The 12,506-nt window shown below is 41.3% G+C and overlaps 1 long non-coding RNA gene across 1 annotated transcript in view; it reads left to right on the forward strand.

Annotated features, from left to right (window-relative positions):
• Nucleotides 1–12,506, forward strand: part of LOC148773594 (uncharacterized) — a 46,354-nt gene that overhangs the window by 18,375 nt on the left and 15,473 nt on the right. The window contains exon 3 of the long non-coding RNA XR_016036693.1: nt 5,843–5,967. This is a non-coding gene — a long non-coding RNA (uncharacterized LOC148773594). The remainder of the gene's footprint in view (nt 1–5,842; nt 5,968–12,506) is intronic.

A 12,506-nucleotide genomic window follows, 5' to 3' on the forward strand; every position in this document is an offset into this window, starting at 1 on the left:
TACACACAGTTATGAAGATTTTCACAGGGAGCTATGTGTTTCTGTATTAGGCTAAAGATAGTTTATAATTATGTCTCCAACTTGATCTGTTATGACACAGGTATTGTAACCTTCTCCCTTTGTCTGCCTGTAACTTCCCTCTCCTGTGGTAAGAAACCTGGCTTCTGCTACTTGTCATTTATCAAATTCAGTGCTTGTTCCATTCGATGACTGATAAAGTAGTTTCAGTCCTGTTAGCTACAACCTCCCATAGGAAAGAACTTACAGAGTCCATTGTTTATGCATGGTACATTTTGCCTTTGGCCTGCCGATTCCATTCATTGCCACAGTGAACTTAGGTCAGCTCATTTTGTCCTACCACTAAGAGTGGGTTTTTTCTTTTTCAGAAATATCTCTTAGCTGTGCTATATGGCATGTGGGATTTTAGGTCCCTGACCATGAATTGAACCCACCTTTCCTGCATTGGCAATGTGGAGTCTTAATCACTGGGCCACCAGGGAAGTCCTGAAGTTTTTCATATATTTCTCAATCAGTTAGATTCTTTGTTAAATTCTGCATTCCAGTCTTTGACACTCCCATAACATAAATAAATAAATTTGAATAGGTAATAATTTACTTGTTGAGCTCTAAAAACAAAAATATATGTGCTTAGACAAATGCATAGTGACAGGTGTTCATCACTACAATACCATATGAAATATTTCAACCACATGTTCCATAAACTATTTATCATGTCTGTTTAGCCTTTTCTAGAATGTCTTATAAGTTTGTACAGTGTGTAGCACTTGAGGCTGGATTCCTTCACTTAGTAATGTGTTAGATTCATGCTTTTTAAATAAATGGGTTGGTGGTTCTTTCCTTTGTATCTCTGAATACTATTGTGTTGCGTTATATTAGAGGAAAGATAGTTTTCTCTCTACCCTTCGATGTTCTTCATTGAGATCCTCATAATGAAAGGGAGATGAACTGGAGAAAAACAGTCGAAGGTTTAATATATGCCACGCATTCGTGTATACTTGAAAGATACCAGGGAAAACTGAGTCACTTCCTGAAATGGTGCAAGTTCAGTTCAGTTCAATCACTCAGTGGAGAACAACTGTTTACAACCCCATGGACTGCAGCACACCAGACTTCCCTGTCCATCACCAACTGCCAGAGCTGGCTCAAACTCATGTCCATCGAATCAGTGATGCCATCCAACCATCTGATCCTCTGTTGTCCCCTTCTCCTGCCTTCAATCTTTCCCAGCATCCGGGTTTTTTCAGATGAATCAATTCTTCACATCAGGTGGCCAATGTGTTGGAGTTTCAGCTTTAGCTTCTGTCCTTCCAATGAATACTCAGGACTGGTTTCCTTTCGGATGGACTGGTTGGATCTCCTTGCAGTCCAGGGGACTCTCAAGAGTCTTCTCCAACACCACAGTTCAAAAGCATCAATTCTTCAGCGCTCAGCTTTCTTTATAGTCCAACTATCACATCCATCCATGACTACTGGAAAAACCATAGCTTTGACTAGGCAGACCTTTGTTGGCAAAATAATGTCTCTGCTTTTTAATATGCTATCTAGGTTGGTCATAACTTTTCTTCCAAGGAGCAAGTGTCTTTGAATTTCATGGCTGCAGTCACCATGTGCAGTAATTTTGGAGCCCCCCAATATAAAGTCTCTCACTGTTTCCATTGTTTCCCCATCTATTTCCCATGAAGTGATGGTACCAGATGACATGATTTTAGTTTTCTGAATGTTAAGTTTTAAGCCTACTTTTCACTCTCCTCTTTCACTTTCATCAAAAGGCTCTTCAGTTCCTCTTCACTTTCTGCCATAAAGGTTGTGTCATCTGCATATCTGAGGTTATTGATATTTCTCCCAGCAATCTTGATTCTGGCTTGTCTTTCATCCAGCCCAGCATTTCACATAATGTACTCTACATATAAGTTAAATAAACAGGGTAACGATATACAGTCTTGATGTACTCCTTTCCCGATTTGGAACCAGTCCCTTGTTCCTTGTCCGATTCTCACTGTTGCTTCTTGACCTCCATACATATTTCTCAGGAGGCAGGTCAGGTGGTCTGGTATTTCCATCTGTTCAAGAATTTTCCACAGTTTGTTGTGACCTACAAGTCAAAGGCTTTGGCATAATCAATAAAGCAGAAGTAGATTATTTTCTGGAATTCTGTTATTTTTTTCTATGATCCAGCGGATGTTGGCAATTAGATCTCTGGTTCATCTTCCTTTTCTAAATCCAGCTTGAACATCTGGACATTCATGGTTCACATAATGTATAAGCCTGGCTTAAATAATTTTGAGCATTACTTTGCTAGTGTGTAGGATGAGTGCAATTGTACGGTAGTTTGAACATAGGTTGGGAAGATCCCCTGGAGAAGGAAATGGCAACCCACTCCAGTATCTTTGCCTGGAAAATCTCATGGACAGAGGAGCCTGGTGGGCTTCAGTCCATGGGGTCACAAAGAGTCGGGCACGACTGAACGACTAACACTTTCTTACTTACTTACTTACTTGAACATTCTTTGGCATTGCCCTTCTTTGGGATTGAAATGAAAACTGAACTTTTCTAGTCCCGTGGCCACTACTGAGTTTTTCAAATCTGCTAGCATATACAGTCCAGCACTTTCATAGCATCATCTTTTAGGATTTGAAATAGCTCAATCGGAATTGCATCACCTCCTGTAACTTTGTTTGTAGTTATGTTTCCTAAGGCTTCCTTGACTTCATTTCCAGATGTCTGGCTCTAGGTGAGTGATCACACCATTGTAGTTATCTAGGTCATGAAGATCATTTTTTGTATAGTTCTGTGTATTCTTAATATCTTCTGCTTCTGTTAGGTCCATACCATTTCTGTCCTTTATGGTGCCCATCTTTGCATGAAATGTTCCCTTGGTATCTCTTATTTTCTTGAAGAGGGCTCTAGTCTTTCCCATTCTATTGTTTTCCTCTATTTCTTTGCATTGATCACTGAGGAAGGCTTTCTTATCTCTCCTTGCTATTCTTTGGAACTCTGCATTCCATTGGGTATATCTTTCCTTTCTCCTTTGCCTTTAGCTTCTCTGCTTTCCTTAGCTATTTGTAATTCCGCCTCAGACAACCATTTCGCCTTTTTCCATTTCTTCTTCTTGGGGGTGGTCTTGATCACTGCCTCCTGTACAATGTCACGAACTTCCATTCATAGTTCTTCAGGCACTCTGTCTATCAGATCTAATTCCTTAAATCTGTTTGTCACTTCCACTGGGTAGTCATAAGGGATTTGATGTAGGTCATACCTGAATGGTCTAGTGATCTCCCCTACTTTTTTCAATTTAAGTCTAAATTTTGTAGTAAGGAGTTCATGATCTGGGCTCCAATCAGCTCCCATTCTTTTTTTTTTGCTGACTCTATAGAGCTTCTCCGGAAACTCTAAGCAAGGTGAGAAGACAGCCTTCAGAATGGGAGAAAATAATAGCAAATGAAGCAAATGATAAAGGATTAATCTCCAAATTATACAAGCAGCTCCTGCAGCTTAATTCCAGAAAACTAAGTGACCCAATCAAAAAATGGGCCAAAGAACTAAACAGACATTTCTCCAAAGAAGACATAAAGATGGCTAATATACACATGAAAAAATGCTCAACATCCCTCATCATCAGAGAAATGCAAATCAAAACCACAATGAGATACCATTTCACACCAGTCAGAATGGCTGCTATCCAAAAGTCTACATGCAATAAGTGCTGGAGAGGGTGTGGAGAGAAGGGAACCCTCTTACACTGTTGGTGGGAATGCAAACTAGTACAGCCACTATGGAGAACAGTGTGGAGATTCCTCAGAAAACTGGAAATAGAACTGCCATATGATCCAGCGATCGCACTCCTGGGCATACATACCGAGGAAACCAGAATTGAAAGAGACACATGTACTCCAATGTTCATTGCAGCACTGTTTATAATAGCCAGGACATGGAAGCAACCTAGATGTCCATCTGTAGATGAATGGATAAGAAAGCTTTGGTACATATACACAATGGAGTATTTCTCAGCCATCAAAAAGAATGCATTTGAATCAGTTTTAATGAGGTGGATGAAATTGGAGCCAATTATACAGAGTGAAGTAAGCCAGAAAGAAGAACATCAATACTGTATATTAACGCATATATATGGAATTTAGAAAAATGGTAACCTGAACCCTGTATAAGAGACTGCAAAAGAGACATAGGCATTTAGAACAGTCTTTGGGACTCTGTGGGAGAGGGTGAAGGTGGAATGACTGGGGAGAATGGAATTGTAGCATGTATATTATCATAAGTGACCAGTCCAGGTTCGACGCATACATTTTCCTCTGTTCATTTCTTTGCATTTGTGCTTTTTTAATAAATTTCTTTTTTAGAAATAAAAAAAAAAAATAGAGCTTCTCCATCTTTGGCTGCAAAGAATATAATTGATCTGATTTTGGTGTTGACCATCTGGAGATGTCATCATCCAATTCCTGTCCCAGAGAGGGACACACCCTTACCGATGGAGATATCCTTAATAAATGGAAATCTGCTTCATAAAATGGCACTTCTCCTTGGTTTTCCAGGATTCTCCTGGTGCTGCTGTTTTTAAACTAATCCGTCCAGAATCACCCTTTTGTCAGAGGCGCATGTTTTGGCTGTGCTGTACCATCCTCCCTGTGACATGTCTGTGTCCTGAGTTACTTATTAATGCATCTGCGGAAGGACATCCTGATATCTTTAAGTGTTTAGCTATCATGAATAGAGCTCTCGTACACTACTTGATGCTAGTTTTTATTTCACAGTTCTGCTAAGCACTTGTCTAAATACAAGAGATACACTTCTTGGATCCTGAGTTGAGACTGTTTAGATTTGGAGAAAAGTGCCAAACTGTCTTCCAAAGTTGACTGGACACGCATTCCACCAGCAACTGAGTGTACTCTTGTATGCTTATTTACTATCTATCTTCTTTGGCCAAGTGTATATTTCAATATTTACCAAATTTTAAAGAGGTCGTTTGGTATAATTTGAGTCAGATCCTTTTTCAGATAAATGTGTTTTGGAAATGGCACTAGTGGTAAAGAACCCACTTGCAAATACAGGAGACTTAAGATATGCGGGTCTGACCCCTTGGCTGGGAGGATCCCCTGGAGGAGGGTGTGGCAACCCACTCCAGTATTCTTGCCTGGAGAATCCCACGGACAGAGGAGCCTGGCAGGTTACAGTTCATAGGGTCACAAAGAGTCAGACGTGAGTGAAGTAACTGAGCATACATACAGTATGTGCTTTGTCTTTTGGTTTTCTGAATAAGGCCTTCCATAAAGTATAAATTTTTAATTTTATAAAGTCTACAGTATTTTTTCTTTTGTTGATAGGCTTTTTTTTAAGTTATTTTTTGTTTTATTTTTATTTTTAGCTGCACTGGGTCTTTGTTGTGCATGGGCTTTTTCTAGTTGTGGTCATGGGGCTACTCCTAGTTACAGTATGTGGGCCTCCCTTGGAAGTGGCCTCTCTTGCTGTGGCGCAAGGGCTTCTAGGCTCTTGGGCTCAGTAGAAAATATTTTAAAAATATTTTTCCTGATGCATGAGCATAGGATATTTTTCAGAAAGTTTTCAATTTCTTTATCAATGCCCTATAGTTTTCTGATTATAGGTCTTTTATGTCTTTAGTTAAATTTATTCCTAGTTTTTTTTCTTGAATTGTGAATGGGATTGTTTTCTTATTCTTTTTGATAGTTTGTTATTCATGTATAGAAACAAAATTGATTTGTGTGTATTCCATTTTTTTGTGCTGAATTTATCTTTTAAATAATGTAAAAGATTGTGAAACTAAAATCTCACTGTTTCTCCTACAATCCAGATCATCCACAGGACCCACGACTTAGTGGCTACTAACACCCTCTTCCCACGATGCCTCTTAATACTAATACCATATGGACTCCTACAAGGGAAATAAGTGTCACAACTTTGGTTGAACTTTGTCTGGTAAGTCTTGGCCTCTAATACAAAGTCTGATGCCTGTCTTATCTGATGTTTTGAGTGGCATTGTCATGGTTGTTTTGAAAAGTAACTCACTTTCCACTAATTTTAAAATGTACAGAAAGCTTTTAATAATGGCAAAAAGTACTCATATTTGCAAATTCACACAAAATGTTCAGTGTGTTTTACCCAAAACAGTGACACTCTCCTGAGGAACCAACACCTAGCCCCCCATGAGGAAATCGTGAGTTCTGTGTCATAGTTTAATACACAGGCCCACTTCCACTTTCACCTGCTGCCCCAACTGTGTGAAGAAACCTTTATCCATCCTGATCCAGTTTTCTTTTCCTGGAACCAGTACTGAGTTTCCCTCTTATTAGGACAGCCTTGATGGATTTAAACAGACAAGATGAGTATGGGATCTGGGTAGCCTTTTATGGTATGACTTTTCTCACTAAGGATGTTTTTAATATTCATTTATGTTGTAACAATTATGACCACTGCACTTTTTTTCTCATTGTCATTAAAAATACAAAACGTGACATTAGGCATTTAATTCATTTTAAGTTTGCAGTTTTGTGATATTAATTACTTTCATGTAGCTGCACAAATAAGTTAAATAGTGTGTGTACCTCGTGTGTCCATGGGAGATACTTAAATGTATATATAAAGTGAAGTGGAGTCGCTCAGTCGTGTCCGACTCTTTGCAACCCCATGGACTGTGTGTGTGTATATATATATATATATACACATACACACACACCACAGCCACACACATACATTTTTATCCATTCGTCAGTTGTTGGACAGGTAGTTTCGCATCTTTGCTGTTGTGAATAGTGCTGCTGTGAACAGAGTGGTGAATGTGTCTTTTCGAATAATAGCTTTGTCTGGATATATGCCCAGGAGTGGGATTGCTAATTCATATGGCAACTTTTTAGTTTTTTGAGTATCCTCCATACTGTTTACCACAGTGGCTGCATCAGTTTCCACCCACAGTGTAGGAGATTTCGTTTTCCCCACCAGCTCACCAGCATTTGTTATTTGTAGACATTTTATCGATGCCATTCTGACAACTATGAGGCGATACCTCACTGTGGTTTTGATTTGCATTGCTCTAATGATTAGTAGCGTGAAGTGTCTTTTTATGTGCCTGTTGATCATCTCTATGTCTTCTTTGGAGAAATGCCTATTTAGACCTGCCCATTTAAAAATGTTTCTTTTTGAGATGCATGTGTTGTTTGTGCATTTTGGAAATCAGACCTTTTCGGTGGCATTGTTTGCAAATATTTTTCCCCAACAATTAGTACAGGTGCTGGGACAACCAGATCCCACATGCAAAAGAACAAAGTTGGACCCCTACTTCCCTCACTATACAAAATCAACTCAAAATGGCTCAAAGGCCTAGATGTAAGAATCAAAATTCTTACCCCATGTAAGAAAACATATGAGGAAAACTTGACATTGGATTTGGCCATGATTTCTTAGATCTGCTACAAAAACCACAAAAAACAGAGGAAAAAGAGACAAATCAGACTTCTTCACAACAGAAGTTGTACACAAACGGAGTCAGGGAAAAGATCCGCCATCCAAAATGGCACAAGATGTATGCAAATATCGTACCTGATAAAGGACTGTAGCCTACAAGCCGAGACCCCGCTGGCCCAGTGGGGTGCCCGTGGGGCCCCTCCTGTCCCAAGTGATAAGGAGGTTTCAGGCCCCACAGCACCCTTGGGCTGGACACTGGTCATCCTCAACACCCTCAAGGAGTGAGTGCAGGATGGTTTTGAGCCCCGTTCCTTCTCATCACTGCCCTCAAAGACTGGAGGCTTCAACATGTCTCCAGAAGAACACAGAATCTTTGCAAATCTTTGAGAACCAAGGGATCATCCTTCACTGTCTTGAAAAGTGCATCTTACTTCGTAGCAGTGACCTTTTCCAGTGTGGCCCCCGTGGTGTTCTCCCACCTTCTTTCTCTCTCTGAAAGTGGCCAGGTCAGGTCGAGTGTCTCCAGTCCCCGCACCAGGTGACGAGGCCAGTGGGGCCAGGTCCTGGTGGTCCTTGCTTTCACTGGATACTAACTCAGACTCACAGGTTGACTTTGAACGTGGACGCCCCTGCTTATCCATCAAGAAGTCTCATCTCCTCACCCTCTCTTTTTCTCTTGCTTTTCTGTGAGTTATGTGACATTGCCACTCACTGTTCCTGAAGAGCCCAGATTTCTCCTGAAAGACAGGTTCTGAAAGATTCATAGGGATAAATAAAGAATGCAGATGATTCCTACCTCGTGCTGATGCCTCGAGGGTGACAAGAGTGAGTGTTTTCTCATGAGAACTGTAAAACCCTCCAAGTAATAGATCACTGGGGGCATCCTTTGTCGTTCTGCTCATTCTAATAATGTTGTTCCTGAATTTTAAATCAGTCAAAATTTATCTTATAAATATGCTAAGGGGGCGATCCATTTAAAAATGTGACAAGTAACTCCACGGGTTTTACAACAAATAGGGACACAGAACCTGAGGTCAGACACTGCCTGAGAGATTCCCACCATGAGCCACTGTTTCTTGGAGGGTGGAATGGCCATGACTGTCCTCCGGTAGGTAAGCCTCCTCAGGCATATCCTATGTGGGACCACTGCATCACAGAATCTTAGATTGGCCAATGGCAGGCAGCTGGCGAGAGATGGAGAAAACAGAAAGCTGTCCAGCAGCCTGGGACAACTCCTGTGTAAGGATCCGTATCAGGCCATTCGTTAGAGCCAGCATCAGGGCCTTAGAAACAGTGTCAGGATTTCAGAGATAACTTGATGGCCTTAGCAAGAGTCAGTTAAGGCTGTTCATTAGGGACACTTCGCAGACTTTATCAGGGACATATTCAGGGCCTTGGTTATGGACAGAATCAGAGGGATATTTGGTGACAGCATAAACTATAAGGGACCAAGACCTAAGCTAGGGACAGTGTCAAGGCTTCAGGTAAGGTTGTTCCTTAGGGATATCTCAGGGCTTTCAATAGGACCAGTGTCAGGGCTGTAGTTAGAACCAGTGTCAGGGAATTAGTTAGTGACAAAATCAGGGTGTTACTTAGGGGAAAAGTCAGGTCATTATTATTGACAGTGTCAGGGCGAAACGTTCTTGTGGAATGACTCAAAAATACCGGGATCTTGGCCTCTGGGGCCAGAGACGAGGCTTGATCACTCAGAGTTTTTGTGTAATAAAGTTTTATTAAAGTATAAAGGAGATAGAGAAAGCTTCTGACATAAACATCGGAAGGGGGCAAAAAGAGTACCCCCCTGTTAGTCTTCAGCTGGATGTTATAGTCACTAGCAGTCTGTTAATGAAAGAAAGGAATGTCTTAAGGCTCAGAATGGCACCAGGCCCCTCACCCACAACATGCATTTTGGGATAATTTTGACACAGGACGATTCATCCTGGGCCATAAAATGATTAACTTGAAATCCTATAGAAGGGCAGATTACCATACAAATAGTTTAGTTTTACATAGATATAAGGGAACGATATCTGAGTATAACATACAGGTTTGTCAAGTAGGTTCTGAGCCATTTAGCAGAACCGACTTGAAGACAGAGTCTGGGGCAAATGTGTAGTATATTAACATAGCTTAAGACCAACATTTCCATAAGAAAAGTGCATTGGTTAACTCAAGATTTGAGAATAGTTAGCTTCAGGTGAAACCAGGTGCCATTATGGCAACACAGTATTTTAAGAGAAACTTCCTTTTAAATTTGTATAGAGAAGAAAAAAATATCACTAGTTTGTTTCCTCCTGCCGCTTCAGTTCAGTTCAGGGGCTTAGTCGTGTCTGACTCTGCGACCCCATGAACCACAGCTCACCAGGCCTCCCTGTCCATCACCAACTCCCGGAGTTCACTCAAACTCATGTCCATCGAGTCGGTGATGCCATCCAGCAATCTCATTCTCTGTCGTCCCCGTTTCCTCCTACTCCCAATCCCTCCTAGCATCAGAATTTTCCAGTGAGTCAACTCGTCGCATGAGGGATAAAAATGTCTGATACTTGCAGGCTATTTCCTCCGTTGGGAGACCCCTGGCCTTCCTGCCTCTTACCCTCTCATTCCCCCCTTTTCTTTTAGGAGAATTATGTTGCCTAGGGAAAAGCGGCGTCGTTTTTGTTCCATTACTGTCTCCGAGCTGACAATGGGCGTTGTCCTTAAATTGGTGAGGCAACATATTCTCCTAATCCTCATACTGAGGATATCTGATCCAGGGGCCCCAAATAGTAGTTGGAGGAATCTGCAGCAGTAGCAGGAGTTTGAGCAACGATTTGTAACTTAAAATCTTTCACGCGACTAGAAACAAATCCAGTTACACAGTTACAGATGCAAGGCAAAATAGTCATTAAAACAAGTTAAAATCAAAACTAAAAGTCACGTTATGTCCATAGTTAAAGTACAAAGTGTTGCACCAGTCCATTTTAGGGTTGTTAGATGTCATCAGATGAAGAAGAGGCATCACATACAATTTTTGTCGAAGGTATCCGCAGACTCGCAGAAAGTCTTTTCCTTGAAATGGAGATGTCCACCACGGGAAGCCTTCCACTGATGAAGAGGGGAGCCCTCCGCAGACCCAGCAGTTAGACCGATTGTGGAATGCAGCGTAGGAGTGAGCCCAGGACAGGAACGCATTGTCTTAAGGATCAAATAGCAGACCCAGGATTTTTGGAGTCAGCAGAAATAGGCTCACACAGGTTATCAGGCCCACCTGAAAAGTACAAAGTCAGAGCATAGAAAGTAAAGACATAAAATGACATCACTTAGTTCTGGTCAGGGTGCCACCTCTTAACTCAAGTGTGATGTACCCAAGAATCAATTCCTGGCACTTTGACAGGTGTGGGAGAAGAAAGAATAACCTGATAAGGGCCTTCCCAGAGGGGCTCGAGGGATGGGCCCCCAGATCCCAATGTTTTTATGAGGACCTCGATTCCCGGGTCAAATAGAGGCTTGCTTGACTCAGAAGCTGGGTCAGGAGTCGTCTCCCGTCTCCCGGAGTTCTGTTAATGCCTGTTGAAAAGCTGAGAGTTGAGTTACATAATTAGTTCTAATGCTTCGGTGTCTATAACAATGTCTGTGCGTAACAAAGGCCTTCCCTAAATACATTCAAAGGGGGATAGTCCCTCCTTTTTGGGAGCAGTTCAAGCCCTCATTAAAAGCTATGGGTAGCACTTTAATCCAATTGTCCTGCGTCTCTTGAGTTAATTTGCGCAGATGCCTTTTGATAATGTCATTAGTTTCTTCAACCTTTCCTGAGGATTGGGGTCTCCAGGAACAGTGTAAGTGATATTCTATATTCTATTCCTAGAGCTTTAGATATGCCCTGAGTTACAGCAGCTTTATGCCCTGAGTTACAGCAGCTTTATGCCCTGAGTTACAGCAGCTTTAAAGGCAGAGCCATTGTCACTCTGAAGGCTCCGTGGCAGTCCAAACCTGGGAATAATTTCATGGATTAAAATCTTTATAACCTCCTTAGCTTGTTCACTACCAAATGGTAAAGCTTCAATCCATCCAGTAAAAGTATCTACCCAAACTTGTAAGCAAGAATATCCGTTAGCTTTTGGCATATGAGTAAAAATCTATTTCCCAGTCCTCTCCAGGATACTTCCCACTTCGTTGTATTCCAGATTTCGCTAGCTTTTCAGTCTTTGGGTTATTTTTCTGACAAACTTCACACCTTTTGATAATGTTCTTTAAAGTTTTCATTACATTTTTTCCTTCAAACAAACGAAAAGCCATCTGGTAAGTACTCTCTGCACCCAAATGAAAGCTCTGGTGTAAACCTTTAAGAATTTTCCATTGAGCACTTTCAGGAATGATTAATCGTCCATCCTCGGACTGTAACCATCCTTTATCAGTAATCTTTGCTCCTCTCTTCTCATATCTTTCTAATTCTTCCCCAGTATATTGTGGTTTTTCCTGTTCCACAGGACCTGTCCGGATCAAAGGAGTTTATAGTGAAGGGGTTTAGTAAAGTGCTGCTTTTCTGGCTTGACAGTCAGCCAACTGGTTACCTTCAGCTACTTTACTCCCATCCCTGCTGTGCCCTTTGCAATGCATAACAGCTACTTCTTTAGGACAATATATAGCAGTTAAAAGTCTCTCGAGCTCTCTGAAATGCTTAATAGGTTCTCCTGTTGCTGTTTTAAACTGTCTTTCTTTCCATATTGCAGCATGAGCATGTAAAGTCAAATAAGCATACTTAGAATCAGTGTAGATATGTACTCGCTGCCCTTTGCTTAACTCTAGAGCTCGGGTCAGAGCCACAAGCTCTGCTAACTGAGCAGTGGTTCCCTGAAGGAGAAATTTTGCCTCTAAAACCTGTTCAGCCAAGAGAAACCCAAATAAGACGGTAGGTATTGCTAGGGGGCATTAGAGGGCAGACAAACTGAAATCATAATCACAGGAAACTAGCCGATCTGATCACATGGACCACAGCCGAATGTGGCCCACTGGAGAAGGGAATGGCAAACCACTTCAGTATACTTGCCTTGAGAACCCCATGAACAGTAACAAAGGGC

This window comes from Moschus berezovskii, chromosome 28 (assembly GCF_049115385.1).
Source record: "Moschus berezovskii isolate FMDL1 chromosome 28, NW_MosBer_1.0, whole genome shotgun sequence".
In the NCBI taxonomy this organism is placed as follows: Eukaryota; Metazoa; Chordata; class Mammalia; order Artiodactyla; family Moschidae; genus Moschus; species Moschus berezovskii.